Below are 9784 nucleotides of genomic sequence, written 5' to 3' on the forward strand. Positions count from 1 at the left end.
ATATTACACAGACGGGGGTGGTGGAATACTCGGATAGTACATAGTACATTCTGATAATAATCAGTTCACTGGTAGTTAAGTGGATTAGATGCTGGCTTCATAATTCAGAGGCCCAGGTTCTAATTCCGGGCCGGGCATGATATTTTTCTGGGCCACTCCCGTCTGGATTCGTTAAGTCCTTGGTCCCGGCTGCCTGAAAATCAGTCGTTAGGTCATGTCAGATGCCCTGAATTTGATCGGTTGCTACCTGAAAACTCTGACACCAGACCTCAGCCAGCCAGGTCACTTGATATTTTTTATGATTATTATTATTTATCAGTTCATTCAAGGATACCTGGCTCTCCTTGTCATCAAGGTTTTCCTTGGAATCCATCACATTCCATGCCTTACCCTGATCTTCAATCCACAATAATATTCAATTATGTGAATTTGCAAATACACAAGAATCATTCTTATATGATTTTATCATGATATCACTACCCAAGAATTCTTGATTCACAAATGTTTTATAAAATTATGGTTTTTTTATATTATATTATTCAAGTGACGAAGCAGTGTGTGATTTCATAAACTTAACCTTTGGATAATATAAACATTCTATCAAAATTTAAGGAAAGAAATAGTACAGGCTCAGCCTAGTTTTTCCTTCAATAACTCTATTATGATTATAGTATTTTTACAATGAATGAATGAATTGAATAAAAGAAATCATAATTTGTGTATTCATCAATGATGATAGATGAATTTTCATTCCAGTTCTTATCTATCAACGATTTTGAGAATCATTATGAGCCAACAAAGTTCGATTATCTCGTAACGAATATCATGGAATGGTGAAGAAATGATAGTTTGTGGCTAGTGGCTGCTGGAATGAGTCCTTCCATGAATTGTTCATAAATATGTCTTTCAGAGTTGAAACATTGCAAGCTGGAATCATCGTTGACATTCTCATTTCACTACATCATCTGTCAAAAAGATTATGTCACCAGATTCCAATATCAAAACATTTTTTCAAAACAGCTCTTCGAACTATTATTTCCATCTCATGTTGGATACTATTGATTGAATAAGGATAAAACATTGAAGCTCACTGATAGAGGAATGCATGGAATTTTCAATGAATCAAGTTTTTTCAAGCGGCAAGATATTGATTCTTCGAAATATCTGGGAATACTCTGAATTCCTCAATATTCATAGTATTCAAAAATGTCTTGGAATCTTCGAATCCCTACCGCATTTTTGTAAAATATTTCAAAAATTAGTTGGAGTTGAAAATCTCAGAAGATATTGATATTGTGTCTATATTGGGATACAGTTGGGGATCAGTTTGTTCCAAGTTGATAGAAGCCACTGAACACTGTATGGTTGACGGTCTCGAGCAGCTGGCAGTAAATCCCAAGCTTGCACTCGACTTTAAAGGCGCTTAGTTTGCCCAATGAGGATAACCACTGGTCTACTCAGCCTGCATCAGTGACTAGATGGCTTTAAGATGTCAATACAAAATCGGCTCTATATCAAGCCAGATTTCAGTTCGACAAATTCAAATTATAAACAGAATCTATTCTGACGGAAGAGTTTTCATTGCTTCAGAACTGTAATAAAACTCCATAACCAAATTGATAAGAGTCATACGCTCAATTATCTCTGCATTCAATTAATAATTGAATTCGAAGTTAATTATAACACGCTATCAGCCAAAAATGCCATTCTAATTGTTAGAATTCACTCATTTCGGTCTCAGTCATGGGTAGAGAGTTCTAATCACTCCAGCATTATCATAAACTCTTTACAACCTTCAAATTATTGTTCAACGAGATGTGAACAAAGGAATTGTAACATTATTGTAAATAATTATTCAATCAGTATGATCACTTCATAGCTGATTGACTAAACAAAATATAAATTCTCTACTTCAAAGTGAGTCGCCACTTCTGTTTTCGAAACAGAGATTGTCAAATTTTGATAAATTCTAGTATAAGTGAACCAATTGAATGGTATCTTCAACGTTTCTTGGAGATTGAATTATTCAAAGCGCCAAAACATCCCTTGTGAATGAAGTTGGATCAAATAACTTTTTAACCATGATCGTTGCCAAAAGGTTTACATTGAGATTGAATTTGAATTTGCTTGATTACATTGCTATTGAGAGTAACTCAATAGTAACTGGATCAAATTACTTTTTAACCATGATCGTTGCCAAAAGGTTTACATTGAGATTGAATTAGAATTTGCTTGATTACATTGCTATTGAGAGTAACTCAATAGTAACTCTTTAGCTATTGCTAATTAGCGAAGTCTAAAGCTTGCAAACTCTGCAGACATCATTTTGCAGTTCCGTAATAGCAGAGGGATTCACTTCTTCAACATCATCTTCGGCATCTAGAACTTTTCAATCCAAATGATTGTAACTATTGAACCATGAAATGTATTACAATATGAATACAGTATAGCCTTACTCTGACATTTGAGTAACTGGGCTCTTTGTTGTCTTCCAATTGCTTCCATGTCAATAACAATTATTCAACTGAACATGAAGAAAGATCATATCGAAATGTTCATGGATTATTCCCCTAACATCCCTTCATACGTTACTCCATGAATGGTGTTTGTTTACAAACAAAATTTCAAAGAATCGTGGAGGACTTGAGGTCAACTAGAAAAATGAGCATCACTCTCACATTGGACCTTTTCATGCTCCAACTCCCCTACAAATCAAAAGCGTGTGAAACATCAGTCTGACAAGATGTTTGGCTCACAACACAGTGAACAGCTGGTTCCACAACAGTTTGGTTTGTGACTCTCTCCGTCTCGTAACACGTTTCAAACTGAATATCAGCAGAAAACATTCATTAATAATAGCCGATTCCATTATATGATTGATTATTGTCATAATCATTATTATGTGATCATGATGGTTATTATCATTGTTGTCTCAATATTTATAATGTCAATCCACCACTTTGTTTCATCTATATAATGATTTCAATGCTATCTTTATGGGAATATTATTTGTTTCTCAGGTTTTGAAATATCTATTTATTGGTTTAGATTCATTGATTAGAGTTTAGTTTTGAGTCATCGATTAGAGAGGAAATTTCTTCTATATCTACAACAGCAAGGCACAAGAACCTGCAAAGTTGAAGAAAACATCGCATTAAAACATAAAAGATTCCAAAGACATTGCTGTCGTGTGTGTTGACAAACTTGGTGATGACTGATTTCTGCGGATGCTCACAAAATCCCAATATTCTCAAGCCTCTTGTGAACTTTTGCCAAAATTTTCTAATTTCCGAACATATTGGGGTACGAACAGTCGGTTAGATTGATTTTATTAGTTCACAATCAACCTTCATGTAACAGAAACGCATTGTAAAGGATGGGAGACAAGCAGCCAGGAGAGCGGTCAAGTGTTGGTCGTGTTCCACCACGATGACATCCGAATGTTTTTATCATTGGCAGGTGATTGGTGGCATCGATTGAATTTGAAAGGTAAACCGTGACCCACTCGTTCTGTTCGCACCACTCGGGTACGAACAGAACGGTCAGTTCGATTTTTAGCTTTCAGTTTGGATCGTTTTGCGATCGACCTTCAGGTAGCACAAATACAATGTGAAGCATGTGAGTGAACAGTGCAGTGAACAGTTCGGTGAACAGTAGGTTGAGTATCGATTGCGGTTCAATAGTATTTATCATTGCCAGCTGATTAGTGAAATACTACACCACGACCTACTCTGTACCTATTTAATATGCTTCAAAAACAATATCGGGGGACCGAGCTTCGCTCGTCATTTATCTATAGATAAACAGAACACAATTCTTCAAAATAATTGAGGAAGGACTAACAGGCACAGCCCGAAACTGTTTCTTCCCTGAATTTCGATTTATACACTTTAAATAGTTGAAAAAGTAGGCTATGTTCCATATACTTAGATTCAGGTCAAATTTTCAGTCCAAACATTTGAAAACAGAAAAGTTCTAATTAAGATTGTTGCAAACCAAATTGGATAACAAAATAACACTCACTAATCACTTAAAACTGTAAAATAATGATTAACTTTGAGAATAATGATATAGGACTACTCTTATTCAGAATGATATACCAATGTCAACAAATCTGATTATTTTGATCAAGTCGATTAAAAACTCTAGATTAATATTTTTTCTCGTGAGATAAGCTGATTGATTGCGAATAGTTGAACAGCTGAACATAATTCTGTCTCTCTTCCACATCTCCTGTCATCGACAGACGACGAAATTATCATCTGTTTTTTCAATGATGATTAATTACTATCCTTTTCAGGTCCTTCAGCGAGTTTTCCCAGGAATGAGACCTAGTGCAATCGAATTTTTATATCATAAACCTACTATGTTCCAATTGTCGTGAAAATCGTTGGAGCCGTTCTCGAGATCTGTTGGACATACATAACCACATAGCCACATAACCACATAGCCACATAACCACATAGCCACATAACCACATAGCCATAAAACAATATACAGAAATTGCTCGCTTAATATAATAGGATAATTAAAGGTTTGTACGCTGAGCATTAGAAGTATTGTCGTATTAGTGATTAGTGAGTGATTAGTGATTAGTGGATGATTCACTGCATGGATATTAATTCTTCATCGAATTCCATAACCCATGCAAGAGCATTGTAAAAATACTCATGAGCATTGAGTAGTGTTATTTTGTTTTAAATGTAAATTTCTCTTCATTTTCACTCTCTTTGTTAGTATTCTGGCATCTATTTCATCCACTTCACTGGTAAAATAGAATAAAAAGGATTGAAATTGAGAAAAACTCCCACATGGGATTATTCCGCAATAATAGAGAGATAAACCTGAATAGATCAATATGAATAGCAGTTGAGAGATATTGAATTTCTTTCAATTGTGATCCATCAAACGTTTAATGAATTACACTCCCAATATTTCCTCAAGAGTTCAATGGATCTTCAATCAAGCATTATAGATAGTTACACATTACTCTTTCGATCATTTAACATTCTCATCTTTTGATGAATGCTTCGAAAAGTCACAGTGAAGCTGTATCCGGGCCAAACCATCAGGGGTCTAGTAACATGCTTCCAAGAGACACAAGGATGAAGAGAGTATATTCGTATCCCACCAAAGTAAGCGTACATCATTGTAATTTTTCTGTTCCAATTTCAAGCTAACAATATCGTCCATTATTTGTGTTATAGCATGAACATAAATGAGTTGCAAGCTTCAGTGCGTGTCTTAAAGCACTTGGCGAGCGCAAAAGAACTCTCATTTGTTTCATGTTAGGTCTTAGGTGGAAAGATGGGAGGAGATTACTCCTGCGCATGCTGAACAGCTGCCTGCGTTCATTGGTTAGATGGATGTGCGAAGGACTCAAATTATGGCTGTTGATGATTCAAGAAATATCTCAGGGAAATTACTGCTCATGGAAAAGATAATAAAACTTTATGACGCACTCAAGAAAGAAAAAGATTGCCCTAAATTATTATATTCCTTGTGAAGATGCAAGATATGGCAATCGTGATACTAAGCAAGATAGTTATATCAATACGTCATAATCTCAACATAATTTGATTCAGGAATAATATAAATCAAACTTTTCAATCAATCAATCAGGCTCAAGCTATATTAAATGAAACTATAAGTGAATGTTACTATACGTTATGATATGAATCAGGATAGAAATTTTTAGACTATAAAACTAAGAAATGTTGTAAAGCACTCACATAAGACACATAACATCACACACAATCCACACACATAATTCAAGTCTTTATGGACTTTTACGTTGGAAGGTCGTTATACCTCGATATAAAATGTTTTGAATACAATAGTTGTTGTACCTCAGGCCCACTCGGCCATCATGGTCGCAATTCTGGTGGCTAAATATTTAGAACATTCCGCCAATATCGCGACCCAAACTGCAATTTGATTATATATTATGATATCACTTAGTGGTGGAGTGTGGCCTTACCCGTCTCTAAGGTTTTGACCCATCTGTAATGTCTTTAACACCTGGAAGCAGGGGCAGATTAGGCAAACCGCGTTACATGTTCAAATACATTGCCGCCGATTTCTAAGCACATCAAAGGCAGAAGCGATTCAAGATTCAACTGGATTGTGAATAATAATTGTTTACAGTGGTTGAATAAACTGAAAAATTATAGATCATACATATTCAAAATACAGTAAATTTGAAGATTTTGAATATGTTGACTATTGTGAATTTGAATTTGAATATCTTATTGTGAATAAGCATGTAAATTGTAGAAAGTTGTGTATTGCCATCTCCAGTAAATTTATCGATAATTTTATGAAAGTTGAATGATCTTGGTGCTTTACGATATGTAGAATCTTCGTTCTATATTATTAATATTTTACATGATTCAATAATTTATTACTGTAATCTATAATGTAATAGGGAAAGATTCGTCTTAAACATATACAGGATAGGAAATACATGAATGACGCATCATCACATTTGAACCACTGAACCGATTGAATTGAAATTCCGCAAAAAGATTCTGAATTTACTGAGGATGGACATGAGCTTATTTTTAATGTTATTGTAATGGATTTTTCGCCACACTTGGATGTAATGAGCTGGTTTACGTGCGTCATATGGAGGCCGAAAGTGATTGTTTTCCGACCAGGCCGGTAAAACTTTACGGCCCTAGGGCTGTAAAATGACCTTGAATAACAGCTGATCGTGTCCGATCTCACAAGAATCATAGAGAGATAATCTCATAACGACTGTAATAATCTATATAATTATGTATCGTGAATCGCGGTATTATGTCTATAATATATTTTATAAATTACTGTTTAATAATTTAATATTTATTATTGTGTTTTTGATATCAAACAATGAATACAATGGCTGCATTGTCCATTGTCAGAAAGGTACGTATCACAAGTATTTAAAAATGAAGAATCGAATTTGAAATCAAAGTACAATAATTGCATCAATATTCAAAAGTGAGGTAGAGTAATAATTGTTTCTTTTTTATTATCGAATTCCACTTCTTGATGCAATACAATCAACTATAATAACAAGAAAATACAGCAGAGATCTGAAGTTTAAGGTAAGCCTACTGGTGAAACTCAGCCTTGACTAAAAAATTCCTAGTAATTTTTCCGTAATTCATTATTAAAACTTTTAGATAATTTTTCTTTAATATTGAACCATATAGAGAAAACATTAGGCCCACTCAAGATTGAATCTTCGAATGTTTTCTCTATGATTTCAGAACAATATTTTGTTGTGAAAATGCCGGCAAACCGGCTTCAAATTAATATGCCGCTATACACTATATTATAGTAGCCTACATACGTTACCTGACTTAATTCAAAGTGAAAATTTTATTGTGAAACAGATAATAATATTAACTTTAATAATATAAGTCATGAGCCAAAGTCTGTTGTACCTTTGACTATAGAAAGAACCTTCTTCTATAGAAAGAACAACCTTCTTTCTATAGTCAAAGGTTGTACGCTTTTAAGGAGTGAAGTAAACTTTTTTAGAAGTCTAGTTTACAGTATTACGTGTATGCTAAAGGTGCGTACAGACTTTCGTTCTGCTCCAAGACCGAACGTCACTCCAGCAGAGCGATTGATGATCGACCGGGGAGCAACAATGGTTCGACCGGGGAACGCGAGAAGATCTAACATCTTCCGTAACGTTCATGATGGGTGCGTGGGCGGCGCGACTGCAGTTCGATGGAGGAACGAGGGCGGTACGAGGGAGGAGCGTGCTCGGTGCGGGTTGGAAGAGCGTATATGTGTACGCAGCTTAAGAGTTATCAGTCAGGCCTCTACGTTCAACATTATGCAATAGCCGAGAGCGTATAGGCGTAATACAACAGATCTCAAAGCTCAGTGAATAACAAAAACGATCTAGGTTCGAATCTCGGTCAATGACATTTTTTTTTGTCGATGAATTTCGACTTTTATTAGCTATTTTCTATATTAGTTACCATAATTCAAATTTCAATCAATTTTTTAGATATATTTTGAGACAAAACTGTGAAATATGCAATTATATTAATTTTTTCATCACATTATTTCAAAATAGTAATGAAAATTCTATTCATCCATCTATCCATGAGATATTGCACCAGGCGCAAAGCGCGAGCTATAAAAATTCAAACAACTATTCGAAATATTAATAGTATAAAAATATGGTCACTATTGTAAATTATTAATTAGTAATATTGAAATTAATTGACAGTAAAAGTTGACATAACCAAGATTCAAACTATCAAAATAGGCTGTTTGAATTTTATTAATTTTTCAATTTCTTATAAATATTGGGAAGTTTTTTTTTTTGGTGTGGCGAAAAATAGCGTTCGCAACACGGGAAAAAATGTTTTTCCGGCTCTCGAACGCTTCAAGTTCTCGACTTTGTCTCGAACTTGAAAACCGCGATCTCGAGCCGGAAAACGTACATTTTCGACCCTAGGTGCGAAATATAGGCTACTATTATCTACTGTCCCTGTTTTGGGAATGCTATGTTGTAAGGGATTTTATTATTGGTCACTGATCGTGAGCCATGTTGTAAGGTTTTTACTGGAAGTTGATGCTCCGGATAGCCATGTGTAATGGATTTCTATTTTTATCAAAATTAATCATTTGAAAACTTTTTTAAAAGGAGGTTATGATGACTAGAATTAAATTTACTTTTAAATAAAAGGTGAATCTAATTAGGAAAATTGATATTATGTAGGATGATCATTAATGAAAACAATTAGGTCTGTTAAGCATGGATTGAAGCTGGCAATGACAATTAATAGAATAATGTTTATTTTTGTACTCACCGATGATGTCAATAATAGATTGCATAGATGCACATGGCTTTATCAGTGAACTTCATATATCTGGATATTTTTGACAAACGTTTTTACGGCACGACACACGGCAACACGAGACACGAGAGACGACACCCGGCACGACTTACAAGATACGACTTTCCACGGCTACTTCCGGGACCGCACTGTACTGTATTTTTCAGTCACTCTGCCAGTGAGGAATATAAGAGAGGGGAGAGGAGCCTAAAGGGTAGAGGAGTTGTCTTCACTATTATCTCTTAGAGCAGTGCTAGAGCTGCCTTATCTGCTTGTTGGCAGATAGCAGGGTTGGAATGTTAGTTTAGTTTGGCACTTTTATTCGAAAATTCTATTAGGACCGGCACTAATAGGATATTGTCTACTTCATTTCTTGATTTCACTTGATTTTCTTCAATAATTTCACTTCTATGAAAATGGATCATTACATTATCAATAAATTATTTCTGATTACATAATTGGAACAGATTCATTCATTTAATTCAATTTGTGATTATTTGTGATTACCCAACTATAAAAGCCCAACCAAACAGGATAATCTGTTAACAACCAGTTTAAACCAAACAGGGTAACCTGTTAACAACCAGGTTAAACCAAACAGGGTAACCTGTTAACAACAAGGTCAACAACCAACTTTAAGTGACTAGCCTAGTCCATAGCATGGCTATTCAACTCCCAAGCTATCGGATCAGTGTCCCATTATCTATTGTACCTCTGATCAATCATCGTATTTTCTCTTATGCCTAGTCCTCATGCGCTCTATTCCAATATCGCATAAGTTGGTGTAGTATTTCCTTCCTAGAAACTCATAACTAAAGGATCAATATTCAACATGAAGAATACATTCAACTCTGTACATTTTTTATTGTATAAACTGTTTCACTCTATTAATGCACAGACTCTACTCCTTTTTCGACCATTGCTTTCTATCCCAT

General features: G+C 34.9%; 1 protein-coding gene across 1 annotated transcript in view; it reads right to left on the bottom strand.

Annotated features, from left to right (window-relative positions):
• Positions 1-8976, bottom strand: part of LOC111056765 (alpha-2A adrenergic receptor) — a 416461-nt gene extending 407485 nt beyond the window's left edge. The window contains exon 1 of the mRNA XM_039439004.1: positions 8823-8976. The gene's annotated coding sequence lies outside the window, so the exon portion shown is untranslated. The remainder of the gene's footprint in view (positions 1-8822) is intronic.
• Positions 8977-9784: the final 808 nt, after the last annotated feature.

This window comes from Nilaparvata lugens, chromosome 1 (genome assembly GCF_014356525.2).
Source record: "Nilaparvata lugens isolate BPH chromosome 1, ASM1435652v1, whole genome shotgun sequence".
Lineage (NCBI taxonomy): Eukaryota > Metazoa > Arthropoda > Insecta > Hemiptera > Delphacidae > Nilaparvata > Nilaparvata lugens.